This window comes from Canis lupus, chromosome 7, assembly GCF_003254725.2.
Source record: "Canis lupus dingo isolate Sandy chromosome 7, ASM325472v2, whole genome shotgun sequence".
Taxonomy (NCBI): Eukaryota; Metazoa; Chordata; class Mammalia; order Carnivora; family Canidae; genus Canis; species Canis lupus.
In genome coordinates, this window is record NC_064249.1 from 55,159,499 (window position 1) to 55,177,108 (window position 17,610).

General features: G+C 36.7%; 1 pseudogene; it reads right to left on the reverse strand.

The window, feature by feature from the left end:
- Positions 1 to 5,924: 5,924 nt before the first annotated feature.
- LOC112648178 (DNA-directed RNA polymerase III subunit RPC10-like) lies at positions 5,925 to 6,412 on the reverse strand (annotated as a pseudogene).
- Positions 6,413 to 17,610: the final 11,198 nt, after the last annotated feature.

The following is a 17,610-nucleotide window of genomic DNA, read 5'->3' on the forward strand; positions in this document are numbered from 1 at the left end:
AGAATGAGAACATTATGATGGGGGAACAGAGCTAGCTGAGGACAAAGTACAGCTGATATCCCCCAAATGAAGCCTCCCCCCCTGCCCCCCGCCCACCCCCCCCCCCCCGCCCCCGCCCCAGGGTGGGATGTGTATGTGACATTTTTCAGGAAGTTTCCAATTGTCTTAATGTTAATGCCTTGTTAGAGGGAAAAACAGTCTTTAACTTGACAATGGCAAGGCCTCTAGTATCTTGTAGGTCCTCCTTAGAGTAAAAATCTTTTTGAACTCTCCCTTTTCTTTACCTCCCCAGACTAGCCCAGGTATATAATCAGGTATATATCAGCCTCCCCTCACAAGCCCAGGGCAGCAGCTCTTCCTGCCCTCTTGTCCTATCCCAGGGCTTTAATAAAACCACCATTTTGCACCAAAAACATCTCAAGAATTCTTTCTTGGTTGTCAGCTTTGGGCCTCACCTATATTCCAGAAATTCATCATGTTATATTTCTAAAGTTTCTACCCCTGCCCATCAGTGAATTCATCCTTACTCTTCCCTGCATCAGATCTCAGACATGCCCCAGAGCTTTTCTCATCCTTTTTAGTCAGAAGAATACATTTCCATCTGAGCAATGTAAACATTTCTCTGGTATAAGAAGCAACATTTTAAAATCATTCAACTTAAAGTTTCTCCCCCTTTCCCAGTTCAGATTGGGAAGCCTACAGAGGAGAATGGGAGCAGGAATGACTTTCCCTTCTTGCTTTCTCTCCTTCCCTTGATTCTGATTCCTAGCTGTCCTCTACCCAGTAGTCCAGGGTTACTGAGCTCACGGGGAGGAAGACTTTAGGGAAAATACCTGCTTCTTTGGGGCTGATGCACAGTTAATTCTTTCTCTCATGAATGCACTTTTTGCATATTATTTTTAGAGATCCTGCCAGGGCATCTCTTGTTCACATAAATGCCTCTATTGGCTCTCCCTTTATCTGGATTCTACCTGGCTTCACACATTATTTCCTTTGGGATCCCTCTGTTCCCTAGAATAATAATTGCTTCCAGGGGAATCCATTCTAAAATGACCTTAAATTTGTGTTTTCCCGAGAATTAGCAAAGATTAGCTTGGCCCAAGGGAAAATCCTTGCTTCTGTGCCCCACATTTTGTTGAAACACAGTGCATTCCTAATACTACCTCCCACCTCACTTTCCTGTTTCAGGTTAAAATTCCATGGGGTGCTTATCAGACTCTCAGAGTGATCCCTTGGAGCCTGTCTGGCAGCTAACCTCATCCTCTCCTGCAGGGGATGGATGGGGGTAGAAGATATATGCAGCCCACCACCAACAACTACCCCCAAACTTACTTCCTCTTGACTTTAATTTGCAAATTCTTCTTCCCTTAGCTTCCTGGAAAGGAAAGCCTTTAACACTTCAAAGACTATCTTCAAAATTCTTTTTCCCTCTTACACAAGATTGGAAGGTGGATACCTAAAGTTGGTAGAACCAATTTCACAATGCAGAAGAATGTTTTCCATATAGTCCGTTACTTTAAGATCTGAAAAAATGTTTGATGCCTATTGTTCTCAGACTTTAAGGCTCAGCCTAAGGCAGAGTAATTCCATTTTAGAATTTTGTTAGAAATATTGAATATTGCAACTCAAATTAAAATTGGTTGCCTCATGCCCAGACATGGCACTATTCTTTTTTTCTTTTTTTCTGCTGCAAGAACAATTAGATTAATTTTACTGAGGAAAAAAAAAAAAAAAGAATTAACAATTGTGTTCCTAGTCAAATACTGTCTATTTTTTTCCAGATTTACTGAGAAATAATTGACATACATCACTATGTAAACTCAAGGTATACAGCATGATGGCTTGACTTATATATACTGTGAAATGACTGTAACTAGGTTTAGTTAACATCCATCATCTCATGTAGATACAAAAAAGAAAAAAATTCTTGTGATGAGAACTCTTTTTAAAAAAAGATTTTATTTATTTATTTGACAGAGAGAGAAAGAGCAGGCACAAAAAGGGGTTGCTACAGAGAGAGCAGAGAGCCTGACATGGGGCTTGATCCCTGAGATAATGACCTGAGCCAAAGGCACACGCTCAACTTCAAAGGACTAATCCACTTGGACATCCCTGGGATCTACTCTCTTAACAACTTACCTGTGTACTGTGTACATAACACAGCAGTGTTAGCTATAGGCATCATGTTGTACATTACATCCCTAGTACTTGTTATAACTGGAAGTAAATTTATACCCATTAAACACTTTCCTCCAATTCCCCCTCTCCCAGTGCTGCCCCCCCCCCCCCATCTGTTCTCATTTTCTGAGTTTGGTGTTTGGGTCTTTGGTTTTTATTTTGTTGTTGTTAAGATTCCACATGTAAGTGAGATCATGGTATTTGTCTTTCTCTGAATTATTACACTTAGTATAACTCCTTCAAGGTCCATCCATGATGTCTCAAATGGTAGGATTTCCTCCCACCTCCAATGGCTGAATAAGATTCCATTGTGTGTGGTTATATATACCACAACTTCTTTATCAATTCATCTGCTGAGGTACACTTAGATATTTCCATGTTTTGGCTTGTGTAAACAGTGCTGCTGTGAACATGGGGGTGCAGTTACCTTTCACATTCATATTTTTGTTTCCTTTGGATATATTCCCAGAAGTGGAATTACTGGATCATATGGTAGTTCTATTTTTAATTTTTTGATGAATCTCTGTACTGTTTTCTGTAGTGGCTGCATCAGTTTGCATACCAACCAACAGGACACAAGGTTCCCTTTTCTCCACATCGACATCAGCATTTATCAACTTTTTTTTTTTTTTTTTTTTGAGAGAGAAAGAGAGAGCATGAATGGAGAAGGGCAGGGGGAGAAGATAATCTTTTTAAAGATTTTATTTATTTGAGAGAGAGAGTGTGTGTGGGAGCAGGGGGAGGGGTAGAGAGAGAGAAAGGGGGAATCTCAGCAGACTCCCTGCTGAGGAAGGAACCTAAAATAGGGCTTGATCCCATGACCCTGAAATCAAGAGTCTGAGGTTTAACTGACTGAGCCCCCTACACACTCCTTGTCATCTCTTGTCTCTTTGATGATGGCTATTGTAACAGTTATGAGATGATATTTCACTGTCGTTTTAATTTGCATTTTCTGAATAACCAGTGATACTGATATTGAGCATCTTTTCATGTATCTGTTGGTCATTTATATATTTTCTTTGGAAAATGTCTGTTCAGGTCTTTTGCTCATTTTTAAATTGGATTATTTGCTTTTTTGCTTTGAGTTGTATGAGTTTATATATATATATTATATATACATAGGATATATATCTATATATAGGATATATAGATAGAATATATATAGGATATATATTCTATATATATTATATATAATATAATATTAATCCCTTATCAGATATATGGTTTACAAATATTTTTTTTCTCATTCTGTAGGTTCTTTTCACTTTGTTGATGGTTTCTTTTGTTGTGAGGAAACTCTATTAGCTATTTGTAGTCCCTCTTGTTTTTGATTTTGTTATTTGTATATTAGATGTGATTTCCAATCATTACCAAGATCCATGTCAATGATTTTGTTTTCCTGTTTTCCTGTTTTCTTTAAGGAGTTTCATGGTTTTAGGTATTACTTGTAAGATTTTAATTTATTTCAAGTTAAATTTAATGAGCACTACTCTTTATTTAGAAGAAATGCAAGGCCAACACCTAGAAAAGGAAAAAAAGCATTAAATTGTAATTTAAAACTTTACAGTTTTGGTATCACTTAAAAATTCCAAACTTGGGGCAGCCCGGGGGGGCTTAGTGGTTTAGCGCTGCCTTCAGCTCAGGGCTTGATCCTGGAGACCTGGGATCCAGTCCCACATTAGGCTCTGCATGGAGCCTGCTTCTCTCTCTGCCTGTGTCTCTACCTCTCTCTCTGTGTCTCTCATGAATAAATAAAATCTTTAAAAAAAATTCCAAACTTGGAATTACATTGCATTAATTGTGCTATCACATTATTACTATCATTGTTAACAGTTATGAAAGTAAAATTAGTTGATCAGTGAAATTATTTTTAGCTTTTATGAAAGAATGTTTGCATGGGAGACAGAATTAGAAGAGATGGATAAATGATTTTCTTCAATCACTGCAGTTTAAAGTTGTGTGATCAATCTATAGCTTTTTCTTAAAGGCATAGAGGGGTATCTCTTTGATTAAGTAAGATTATTTTAAAAACCAATTCTCTACAAAAAGATTTAAAAGCTTTTTTTGTTTGTTTGTTTTCCATGATAGGCTATGCTATGACGAGATATTGGGAATTTCTCCTTGGGGTAGGCATGGTCATAGAGTCATTGTATTTGGTTATAGAAAATCTGTTCCTCAGTGTATTAATTCTTTTAAAGAATCAACCAATTAAAAAAAAAGAATCAACCAATTTGCCAACCAACCAGTGCTTTGACAAGGAAAGGCATTAGTGTCTTCGCAAGTCTAACAGATGAGCATATTTTATGTTCTAAGCAATATCATGGTGGAGTTTATAGTTTAGTCATGGATGATAATAGCAAACCTGGCCAAATGACTGCCAGAGGTGGCAGAGATACTGGCAAGGGTAGGATAGTGGTTTAGGAACTTGAATTTCGATGTGACTATATATTAGGATTTGGAGAGGAGCAAAGAGTATCATCTGTGGAAAAGATTAAAGCTAAAGAGTGGAGGTGAAACTAGATCATGGATTCTTGTTAATGAATTTAGATCTTCTCCAAGGAACAGCAGTCAGTTAAGAAATGTAGATTAGATAATAACCTTAGGTGTCCTGACTTCCTTTATAGATAAATCCCTCAAGGGCAGGGTCTGTTTTTTCCATGCTTTCAATGATATCAGCATTTTGTCTAGAATTGTGCACAAAATGGGTACTAAAAAGGATTTTCACTAATGATGATGAGGAAGATTTGTTTCAAGAACATTAGTTTTATGAGAGCACATAACTAAAAGCAGTCCCCTAGAAGCTACTGGATTTTTGGTTAAAAGAAAATGTAGTATATACATTAAAAAACATGGGTGTAATTTTCTCCGTAAGACCTTGGGAAAGGGGGATCCCTGGGTGGCGCAGCGGTTTGGCGCCTGCCTTTGGCCCAGGGCCCGATCCTGGAGACCCGGGATCGAATCCCACGTCGGGCTCTCGGTGCATGGAGCCTGCTTCTCCCTCTGCCTGTGTCTCTGCCTCTCTCTCTCTCTCTCTCTGTGACTATCATAAATAAATAAAAAAATAAAAAAAAAAGACCTTGGGAAAGAATTAGGGTGGTATTAATGGAAAAAACACTTACTTTAATATTAGACAGACCTAAGTTTTTATTTTCTATTTGCTATGTGACCTTGGGTCTCATCTTTCTTCATCCATGAAGTAAAGGTAATAATACTTTATTCTTAAAGTGGTCATGAATATCAGACAGCAAAATGCATGTAGTAAAGTACCTGATTCAATAAATAATAGTGAGATTCTGTATATACATAATATCTTAAGTACTTTGGTTTCACAACCTTAATAAAATGTTTTATGTTCATGGTGACATTTGTTTAAATAGTAGAAAAAATATATTTTTTGGCTGATTTGGAAGTGACACATACAACTCAAGTTGTAATTTTTTTTCAAAATTTAATTTTAGCTTATTTTTCCCATGGTCAGTAAGTATTTTTTTTTTAGATTTTCCATTTTAATTAAATATTCAGAATAGATGATAAGTTTACAATTAACAGTTAAATACTTAGATACATCTAATGTACTATATTATAAAATTTTATTTTATTAATTGTGAAAACAGAGTGCATACTTAAGAAGGGTAATGGTGAAAAGATGTCAATTAGCCAATATATGTACAAGATTCACAAGCAGGACATTAAACAGAGTACACTTACTTATGAATACCCTTCCCCACACACACAATCCCCCTGGACATAAATGAGCTCATCCGCTGACTCCCAGATGGGCTGGTACCCTGACCAGCCTCTGGTAAAAGGGTAAGCTTTTGGCTATGTCAGCAGAGATGCTTCAGGACAAACAGTTCACACTCCTGGCTGTGAATTCACCCTAGGGAACAAGGTACGCAGACAGTGACACAGCTGGATCCTGGCCCTAGTCCCTCCAGCGGTGTCCACACTGAGCATTGCAGCACTTGTAGAAAGTGATCATTGACTCGTCTGCAGAGCGGGTCTGAAGCTACATGAAATAGGCACGAGGATGTTCACATTTAGGTCATGACTGTGTGGTAGAGTCAACATTCTCCCAGACAGCTGCTCCACCAAGCACATCATCCAGTTCTTTGAGCTTTGATTACTTCTGATTGCTTACCTTGTGGGTGATGTTGTGCACGTAGGGGCAGGCAAAACAGTGGCAGTGCTGTCCCTCCTCCATGATCAACCCATTCCTGCAGCCAGTCAGTAAGTATTAAAGTATTAAATAAAGCTCATGTGCCAGTCATCTGTGGGAGAAAAGACAATAAAGTCTACCACTAGTAGGCAGGTGAGAAGGAGGAAAGTTACATGGGACATGGCTGTTTATGTTCTGAAGAAAATCTCTTAGTCACTGAGGGAACTCATTGATGTGAGATGACTAAACATAGGGTCTCTGGAAATGTTCACAGCAAAGTATCTAAATTTTGTTTTGAGAACATTGAGTTGAGAAAATTTTAAAGCAGTTTCTGCAATTAACAAAATTTATATGCTAATAGTTTAACATTAGCAGTAAAAATTAAAGGTAGAAAACAGATTACATGCTTATTTCTTCCAGGATCAAAACAACTATTAAATACAATCTTATGTTCCGGGAAAAAAAGAGAGAAATTCTTAATTGCTCTACCCCCTTTTCTTTTTTCTTTTTTTTTTTTTTAAGATTTTATTTATTTATTCATGACAGATGAGAGAGAGAGAGAGAGAGAGAGAGAGAGAGGCAGAGACATAGGCAGAGGGAGAAGCAGGCTCCATGCAGGGAGCCCGACATGGGACTCGATCCCAGGTCTCCAGGATCATACCCCAGGCTGAAGGTGGTGCTAAACCGCTGGGCCACTGGGGCTGCCCTCTACCCCCTATTCTAAACAAAAGCTTTGAAAAAAATATTTTTCTAGAAATAAATATGCAAGCAGGATTCATTTATCATGTGGCTCAGTGACTGCCCAAGAGATTCTGTTATCATCATTAGGAATTGCCCTTCCATGGTTTCTCTCTCTCTTACAGTATCGGGATTGCAGATGAAAGATGGGAAGGTAATACAGGAGCAAGGATGGGTTGTGACAGAAATAATGGGAACGGCAGCAAATGCATCCTACAGCAAAATACATGTCCCTGTTTTTCATTTCCCATTCTTGGATGTCTGCTCTGGATGATCACCTCAGACAAGGAAGTCTTACCTAACACCCTGTGGTGGATAATTGTGTCAGACAAAAAGATACATTGGAGTCCTGATCCCCCAACGAGAGAAAGATTTGGGGGCACAGAGACACAGGGAAGAAGCCCATATGGCACTGAAAGCAGAGTTTGGAGTGAGACAGCTCCCAGCCAAGGAATCCCAGGGATTGCTGCAGCTACCAACAGTCAGGGAGAGGCAGTGAAAAATTCTCCTTAAAACCTTCAAAGGTCCCTGGCCACGCCTTGGTTTTTGAATTCTGGCTTCTAGAACTGAGAGAATAGATTTCTGTTGTTTCAAGCCACCCAATTTGTAGTTACCAGGGCAGCTTGTGGGAATTAATACAGCCCAGAGCAGGTCTATTCCCCTGTGATCAGCCTCCTGGAGCTTCTAGTCCTCTTCTTCAAAGCCCTTTCAAAATCAAAGTGAATGAAATTTTTTTAAGCAGAACATTCTGAGGGAAGAGCCATGAATATTTTGTTTACCCTGTCACCTCAGCATTACTATATAGCTTGGAATAAGTAGGTATTCAATAACTTTTTTAAATGCAGAAATAACTTGATCTGCTGTGTTATCTCTTAGATGCATACATGTCATAACCTCATATAATTCTGAAATCAGGTTGTCAGTTTCTATGTCAGTTAAAACTCTTTTAGTTACGTGCAATGGAAAATGATATTCAAACAGCTAAAACAAACAAATGAACAAAAGAGTTACACACTGGCTTTATCTTCAAAGGCCAGTGGTACAGCTAGTTCTGGGTGAGGACTGGTCCCACCACCTGTTTAAACAATTATCACCAAGATCTGGCTTCTCTTTTGTCTCTCTGCTTCCACTTGGGTTAGCTTTATTCTCAGGCTCTATATGGTGCCTCTCCTTCTGTTTACAAAATACTTAAGGTAAAACATATCATCTAAAAAGAGATCAATTATTGTAGTTTGTGCACATATTATGAGACTTGTTCTCTATATTTCCATTCTTGAACCAATTGCAGAACTTAATTCAAAGGCTAGACATAGGCACCATTCCCATCTCAGCCATATGGCTAAAGATTTGGGAGGAATAAAGTCTCCAAGGAAAATCAGAGTATTATTGACAAAGAATAGAAGGTATGGATGCCAGGGTAGCAACCAACTTCTTTTTTTTTTTTTTTAACAATTTGCATACATTTTATTTTTTTAAAGATTTTATTTATTTATTCATGAGAGACAGAGGGGGGGTGGGCAGAGAGGCAGAGACACAGGCAGAGGGAGAAGCAGGCTCCATGCAGGGAGCCTGATGTGGGACTCGATCCCGGGCCTCCAGGATCAGGCCCTTGGCAGAAGGTGGCGCTAAACCGCTGGGCCACTCAGGCTGCCCCAACCGACAGCTGAGTGTGACATTGACCACAGTAAAATCTCCTAAGATTGAAAATATTTAGCTTTAATGATGAGAAATTTTGTATAACAGAATTAACTAGGGGATTATCAGAGTTGGCTTTAAAATGAATGGAAATATGTCAACAAATGAATGTGGAGTCAGTATTGTAGGCTTGGTTTTATAATGCCTACTCAAACTATCTCGTTACTACTATATTTCACATATTATATGAAGAGTATGATAACATGATTTGAATTCCTAATATTTATATGTCTCTCCTAGCCTATCTAGCATGAAATCATTAACCTAGTAGGAGATAAATTATTAATGATTATAGTCACTGTCATCATAGAATTCAGTCTCAAATTTTACTAGATATTTTTCAAATGAGTCATAAACATAATTTTGTCACCAAAATTGAACTTTAAAAAATAACTGACATTAAAGTGATGTAAATATATTGGTAAAACTAAGAAGTAAAACATTGTCTACATTTTCTATATATGCACATGACATGGACTATGATGTTTTAGTAAGAAATTTAGTAAGATATTTTTTTAAAGATTTTATTTATTTATTCATGAGAGACAGAGAGAGGCAGAGACATAGGCAGAGGGAAAAGCAGGCTCCCTGCAGGGAGCCCAATTTGGGACTCAATCCTGGACCCCGGGATCACGCCCTGCTCAAAGGCAGATGCTCAACCGCTGAGCCACCCAGGCATCCCAGTAAGAAGTTTATTTGACCCAGATCTGAACCTTTGAAAATTTTAGTTTGTATAAAGATTGAAGTAGACTATTATTTCTATCCATTACAGCCATCATTATGCAAAAGTATAATGAGAGCATCTACCTTTCATTGACTACTTACACATATATACAAAATACAAATGCAAAAAAACATAGCTTTAATGTCAGTGATGCACAGGATGCTGTAATATAGAAAAACATGCATTGATTTATGCTTTATATTTTTGCTTTTTTATGTCTGTTAAAAAGCAAGCAGGCTGGATCTATATGCATTTGCAGCACCTTCTAGAAAGGTGTTTATGTGACAGCTTGAGCATTCTGTCTCTAGAGAAGGTTTCTCTATTGTGACAGACTGATAGACTTCCCTTTAACCTGAGAGAAATATTTTTTCAAGAATGTCCAATGATCTACTATTTTATGTTCACTGAATAGATTTTTCCAATTCACTTCCTAAATGTCTGATTTATCAAAAAAGATTTGCCTTGGCTAGTGGGAAAAAGTATTGATGTGTGTTGTAATTTAAATTAATAAACCAGCATTCTGGTTTTCTAAACAGTGCCCTGTGAGTTTGACAAATTTAAATCTTATCCATTTGGGAAGAACTGATGAAACTGCATTCCTGGAACAGTCCAGGTGAGTCCAAACATGGTACCATGGTGGCTGCTCCATGGTGTGTCTCATCTGAGAGGGATTGCTTGAATATCTTGCTGCCTCTTTCTTTAGTAGCATGTACTGGGATAATTGATGTAAGGAAGGGTAATGGGATTGGGAGAAGGGGGTGGCAAGTGCCACTTTATAAGGAAAACCAAAGAAGGAAATATATTTTATAAACAAGTGTAGGCAATGTTCAGGATTCCTGGTCAAGACATTTCATTGGAATGAGATGAATAAAACAGTATAAAACTATATAACATATTGACCAGGATCTTTATTTGTGATAGCTCTTTACCTGCAGGGTGTATATGTAATTAATTTTGAGTCTAAACTCAAGATACTGTGTTAATTTGACAGAAATAAAATTTATTTATGTGACAAGAGGAAAATAGTAAGGTTTCTCAGGAGATTTTTTTTTCACTTCCTACTCAATGTGTATTTTAAATTAGGTAGAAAGAAAAATAGAATAAAAAAAGCTTTTTTTTTTTAATAAATAAGTAATAGTATTTTTAAGAGTTTGGACGATTGTTTCTGAACAATTGATTCATTTAAACGTTCATGGTAAAATTTCATGAGCAAAGTCACATACAAGCAAACAGAAATGTGAATTTCTACTACTCTTATTTTAACTGTTAAGGCAGCATGTAGTGAATATACCACATGATAGTTTTATTCTTACTACTCATTCATCCAAGTATTCAACAGTTATGTACCAGAATACAAGGATGAGCAAGACAGTCAAGTCTGTTTGCATAGAGCTTATAATCTAATAGAGAAGCCAAGCAATTATGTAACTGATCACTATAATATGAGGGCTCACCATGTATCATGTGGACTTTCCACTAGTTCTGTTAATTAAAGCAGCAGTTGTCAACTAATTTTCTGCCGTCGGCCTCCAACAGATGATATTTCCAGTGAGACACCACTTATTTGGACAATAGTCAAGGTTATGTTCAATTATCATAAAGGCTACTAGCTCCATTCTTTTTCTTCACGTCAGAAAAGTATATTGGAATCTAAGTCAATGGGAATAATACAGTATAGAAAATTCAGTTAACTTGGATTTAAATAAAAATAGTTTCAAAGAAATACTTAAATTGACTTTGCTCTGAACTTCAAAATGAATCATGCACACTATTATCTTAGAACCACTTAAATACTGATTATCTAACTACCATACGTGTTCATTGTTTGATACTTCGAAGAATTGCTTTAGTGGAATGCCTGGGTGGCTCAGCCATTGAGCATCTGTCTTCAGGGCATGAAGCATCAAGCTCAGGGCATGATCCCATTCTGGGAATTGAGTCCCGCATCAAGCCCCCTGCGAGCAGCCTGTTTCTCCTTCTGCCTTGTCTGCCTTTCTCTCTGTGTCTCTCATGAATAAATAAATAAAATCTTAAAAAAAAAAAAGAATTGCTTTTGAAATACACTGATTTAAGGGAAAATATTTATAGTAAGGATGGCAGAAGAAGGAATAATATTTTATTTAGTTGAAACACAATGTTACATTAGTTTCAGACATACATAGTGATTCGTAAGTCTATACATAATCGGGCAGCCCCGGTGGTGCAGTGGTTTAGCGTTGCATTAGGGGTGTGATCCTGGAGACCTGGGATCGAGTCCCATGTGGGGCTCCCTGCATAGAGCCTGCTTCTCCCTCTGCCTGTGTCTCTGCCTTTCTCTCTCTGTGTCTTTTGTGAATAAATAAATAAAATTTAAAATAAAAATAAAAATAAAAATAAAAATAAAAATAAAAATAAAAATAAAAATAAAAATAAAATAGGGCAGCCCTGGTGGTGAAGTGGTTTAGTGCCGCCTGCAGCCCAGGGTGTGATCCTGGAGACCCGGGATCGAGTCCCACATTGGCTCCTTGCATGGAGCCTGCTTCTCCCTCTGCCTGTGTCTCTGCCTCTCTCTCTCTCTCTGTGTCTCTCATGAATAAATAAATAAAATCTTAAAAATAAAATAAAAAGAAAGAAATATTGCAGATATATTTGAAAGTCTATCTCTTCTGATCTAAAAGTTACTTGCCATCCTTCCTTTCTAGAAATGACTACCATTCTCAAGTGAGTGTAATGTTCTTACCATTGTGCTTATTTATTTTTACTATATATACACATATTGGCCAACAAATATATACCATTTAAAGTAGTTTCAAACATTACCTAAATTATATTTATTATATATATATTATATATTATTATTATGTAATCCACATTTTTCCTGTCAATGATATGTCTTGAGGTTTATCCATGCAGGCACCTGTAGATATATTTCATTTATGTTAAAGTTGATATATTATTGCATTGAATTGTATAAATATTCTAATTTATAACTGTGTCTAAATGAATCTATATGTAATATTTATCTACTTCCGTTCACCTATCAGTAGACACTTGTGTGGTTCCCAAGTTTTTTGTATCCCAAATAATGCTGGGTTTAATACTCACATATGTATCTCCTCTTGTATAGATTTGCAAAAAAGAAGTCTTGGGCTGTGTTAGCTGATTACAAAGAAAATGTAATAGAAGATGATGAACTTAACCTATAGTTTTGATATTAGAAGTTTATACTTCTACTGGTTAGCTACCTTATGGAGCAGGCTTTTTGGTTTTAGTCCTTTGATTTTGAGAAAGAGCATGCTTTATTGGGAAGAGGGCATTGTATGAAGGCAGTCCGGGGGGATCCTACACTTCATGTGGACAAAAATAGATAAGATGTGTTGCTAATGACGACAAACTGAAACATGGATTCTTCTGGGCAACTGCTCCAATTGAATCCCGACCATTTCCTTGGAGGCAACTGTGGTTTGGAAGAGATAAGCGTTTCAAGGGTGCTTTTTTGTTTCTTATAAATAACATTTTCTTCAGATTTTTTAAAAATCTTCATTCGTTGCTCTCATTCTATGTTTTTTCAGGGCCATCAGGCCAGCTTCTGCACAGATTGCCTTGATGTTGGCACCAGAGAGGTAGGTCATCTGTAGCCACAATCAAGTTGCCCCTGGTTACGTCACCAACCAGTGTTATCCTGCTTGTATGAATCTGACAGTGGAACTTGATCTTTCCAGGAACCAGGTAGCTCTTTGTAATAGTACTTCTATGGGAAACAATATTTGAAATTTTAAACCAAACAAAAGTAAGGGACAAGGATAATGTGCTTTTAAGTTGAGAACTGCTTATCTTTTTAATTTCTTACTCTAGAAATTAGTAATAATAACAGGGACTAACCTTTAGACAAAATGTTAACATGTGGTACATTCATCTCTAAAAACATGTACTCAGCAAAGGTAAGTGCAAAGGGAAACCCATTTCCTGGTATGTAAGAGAATCAAAGAAAGAATATGGGAGCTATTTTTCACTGCAGCCTATAATCATCGTTCCAATTTCTGAGGACCAAGGGTAAACTAAAAATGTGGGATAATGGAGATTCATTATCATGCCTTAAAGGAAAGAAATTACTCTCCCATAAATTCTGGGTAATCTGTCTCTTTCAAGCTATCTAGTAATGAATTTCTATTTGTTTACAGATTGGGTAGGAACACTTTTTTCACAAGTGGCCAGGGCAACTTGCCATCTTTTATTTGACTTCATTTATTGGAAACTTCTAAGGATCTGGAATTTTTATTTCTGTTTAGCCCGAAAGCAGACAGGTAATATTGTATTTTATGTTATATTTAGACTGAGAAAGAATAACATTTTTAATGGCTAATTTCATTTTGTCACAAATATACAATTTCTGCCTATGTCAAGAAAGACCTAATTGGAATTGCCAGTTGATGGTAAAAATCTAAACTATGGAATTCAACGTGATCTAATAACAAAAAAAATTTAACGCTTCTTATTACCAGACTATTCTTGTTAAAAATTCTCATATACTAGAAGGAAAGATTTTTCATGCTCATATTTTCCTAAACAGAGAGATGGTAAATTATTAGTTCTCTGTGATTTATTGATTCTTCATAAAAGATATATACTGCCTGTGGGAGCTTTTAGGAGGCAATTAAGTTCATCAATTCTTATAATACACAATTAAGAAACTCCTGACTCAAATTAGAGTTAGTAGCTATAGTAACTTAAAAAAATCCAATAACTAGGTTCATTATTAGTTTCTAATTAATGGTCTAACACTTAAACCAACTTTTCAGAGCTGTTTATGATTGCATTCTGCAAGATTCGTTTAAAATGAACAGATAAAAGCCTGACTAATTCTCTTTAAAATATGGAAGTTGGGCAAGTAAATGAAACTTTTTGAAGATTACTGAGGATTGGAATAAAAACTTACAGAATAAAATCAAAGGATTTAAGTAAAACTGTTACCTTTTTTTTTTTTGCGTTTGTTACTCTGAGTAATCAAGAAATTTATTCCTGACTGCACACATTTTTCTGCTGAATTGTATTATACTTTTAGATAACAAAGAAGCAATGAAATAAGGAATACTGTGTAAATAAGATTAAGCTGTTCTCTAACTATGCTGTTTAGATTTATTCATAAGTACCAAGATATTATGGGCTCCTGAGTAAAAGCATAGAATGGGAGGGCATGTACATGAATAGAAGTGTTGCTTAGCACCACAAACTTCCTTGAGGCCTTCAAACTCTTCCTTCCCATGGGCTATAAATAAAAAAAATTTTTTTGATAAGTGTTAAAACTACATGAAAACAACTATGTAAGTTGTCAAATATAAATCACGGTCTTGTTCTGTAGTAATGTAAAAGATCAGAAATATTCTATTAAGTCAGAAAATAAAATCACTGAAAAGATACAAGTGCCTTTTTCTGGAAAGATCCCTTCCTGCCACACACTCAAGCAAGAACGAGTGCCCAATTCCCTAAAATTTTAATCACCTATGTCTACATATGTCACAATTTATTTCAGAATTTATATCAATGCAATGATTTATCTACAATAATTGAAATGTCAAAAAAATGTATGTACTGTGATTTGATGCTCTGAAGAAATTGCTGTCTTTATATCTGCATCTATTGGCTATTTATTCCTATTAGTCTCTCTCTTGAGTTGTGGTAGAGGGTAATGGTTAAGAAGATAAATTCTGAGTTATGGTTTGAATCTGAGCCCCACATTGACTAGCTGTGTAACCTAGTGCAAGTTCTTTATCCGTTCTGTACTTCAGTTTCCTCCTGTGTAGAATGGGGATAATGTACTTTTTACCTAGCTTCTTTCCTGGGGATTAACTATATTAATACAGTTGACCCTTGAACAATAAGGATTTGAACTGCAAGGCTCTACTTGTACGCAGATTTTTTTATAGCATGGTACTGTGAATGTATTTTCTCTTCCTTATGATTTTCTTTTAAAAAAGATATTATTTATGTATTTGACAGAGAGAGAGCACATGCTCTAGGGGCATGGGGAGTAGAGTGCTGGGGTCAGGGGTGGTGGAAGGGGGAGGGACAGAAGGAGAGGAAGAAGCAGGCTCCATGCTGAGCAGGGAGCCTGAGGCTAGGTGAGGCTGATCCCAGAACCCTGGGACCGGAGCCAAAGATAGATGCTTAACTGACTGAACCACCCCAGGTACTGCACCTTATGATTTTCTTAATGACATTTTTTCTCTAGCTTACTTCATCGTAAGAATACAGTATATAATACATTTAATATGCAAAATATATGTCAATTGATTGCTTATGTTATCAATAAGGTTTCTGGTCAACAGTAGGCTATTAATAGTTGAATTTGGGCGGCATCAAAAGTTATAGATGAATTTTCGACTATGAGTGAGGGTATTGGTTCCTCTGACACCCACATTGTTCAAGAGTCTACTGTGAATGGAAAATGCTTAAAAAGTGTCTGACACATGGCAAACACTCATAAGGTATTTGCTATTGTCATCTCTGTGTTTAAATACGGTATATAAGGTTTTTTTTTAAAGATTTTATTTATTTATTCATGAGAGACACAGAGAGGGAGAGAGAGAGAGAGGCAGAGGGAGAGGGAGAAGCAGGCTCCATGCAGGGATCCCAACATGGGACCCAATCCCGGGTTTCCAGGATCATGCCCTGGGCTGAAGTCAGCACTAAAAAAAAACCGCTGAGCCACCTGGGCTGCCTATAAGTTTTATTTTTAAAAAGACTAGCTTCTTCAAGAAAGAAACAGAGTGTTAGCAAAAGGTAGAGAGATGAGTGAGGTAAGGAAAAGATCTTTGATTGTGAGAAACACAGGTGGCCATGACAAAGGGGACTGGCTCAGGAATGAGTCAGTGTGGATCACCAGGGCAAACTCAACTGATCTAGACATTGATGTCTTACAGAAATCTGGGTTTGCTTTAGGAATGGGGAGATAATTGGGCATAATTCAGATTTTAAGACTGTCCTTAAAATCTGGTCTGCCTCTCCATGAATTACACTGAGTAGGTCCTCCTGTAAGGAAGCTCTCAGTTTTCCATGGCTTTATCAACTTTGGTCCAATACTCAGATTTAATATTGGGAGGCTCAAATGTGTCTTACATGTCTTATTCCACAGATGTAAAACATATGCTCCATATTAGTCCTACCAAACTAAAAGAAATGTGTTTATTTTCCACCTGCTTTCTTCTTTTTCTTCTTACATAGTTGTTTCAGAATCTGGGAGCTAAGTAAAGGGATGAGATTTACTGAGCCCTCTAAGACCCTGAGTCTGTTCTCCTATTTTTGTTCACAAAAACATTAAAAGAACAAGACAGTATCGTTCTAGATGGAGGTTTTTTCACAAGAAATTTGCAAACATTGCATGGTATTCATTTTATTGTTAGAGGCACCAGGAGTTTACTATTCTTAAAGATAACAGACAAAAGTCACACTTTATCAATCCTAATGGTTCCCCAAGGGACAGATGTATGCCATTATTTATAAGAGTTAGAATTTCATACAATATAAAGGGAAATATGAACCTAATATTTATTTGAAGTAATTACCTACCCAGATTGAATAAATTCATTCTTTAAGCACACACATGGACAAGTATTTCACGCGTGGGAAAGCCAACAAAGAAACTGTGCACTCACGTCAAGGAGATGACGGTAAAGAGAACATTCTCGGGGCTCAGACCTGGAAAGGGTAGGTACAACTTTTCTTGAAGAACTCAGTATTTATTCTTCTGATACATGCTGAGAAGAATAGATAAGGTTGTTTAACACCAGTCGAGAATAGGCTGCTAACAAATGGAAGACAAATTTGTATGTCTAAACTCAAGACATCTCAAGGTGAAAGATTTAAAAGTAGCAACATTTTATATATGTAAGTCTAAAAACAATTTGATTTACCATCTTGATGATTTAAGTAATTATATTTTTGGTTTTACCTTTTTCTTATCATACATAGTTGGGAATAGAAATTGGTATATTCTATGTGTATGTGCTTCTGTGATTAAATTATTTATTTTTATGGGAAATTAAACCCAAAAGAGTGAATGATGTATTATATTCTTGCCCACCTCGGTAATCAAGCCTGATCTACTAAGGCCTATACTTATTAAAAAAAATTTTTTTTA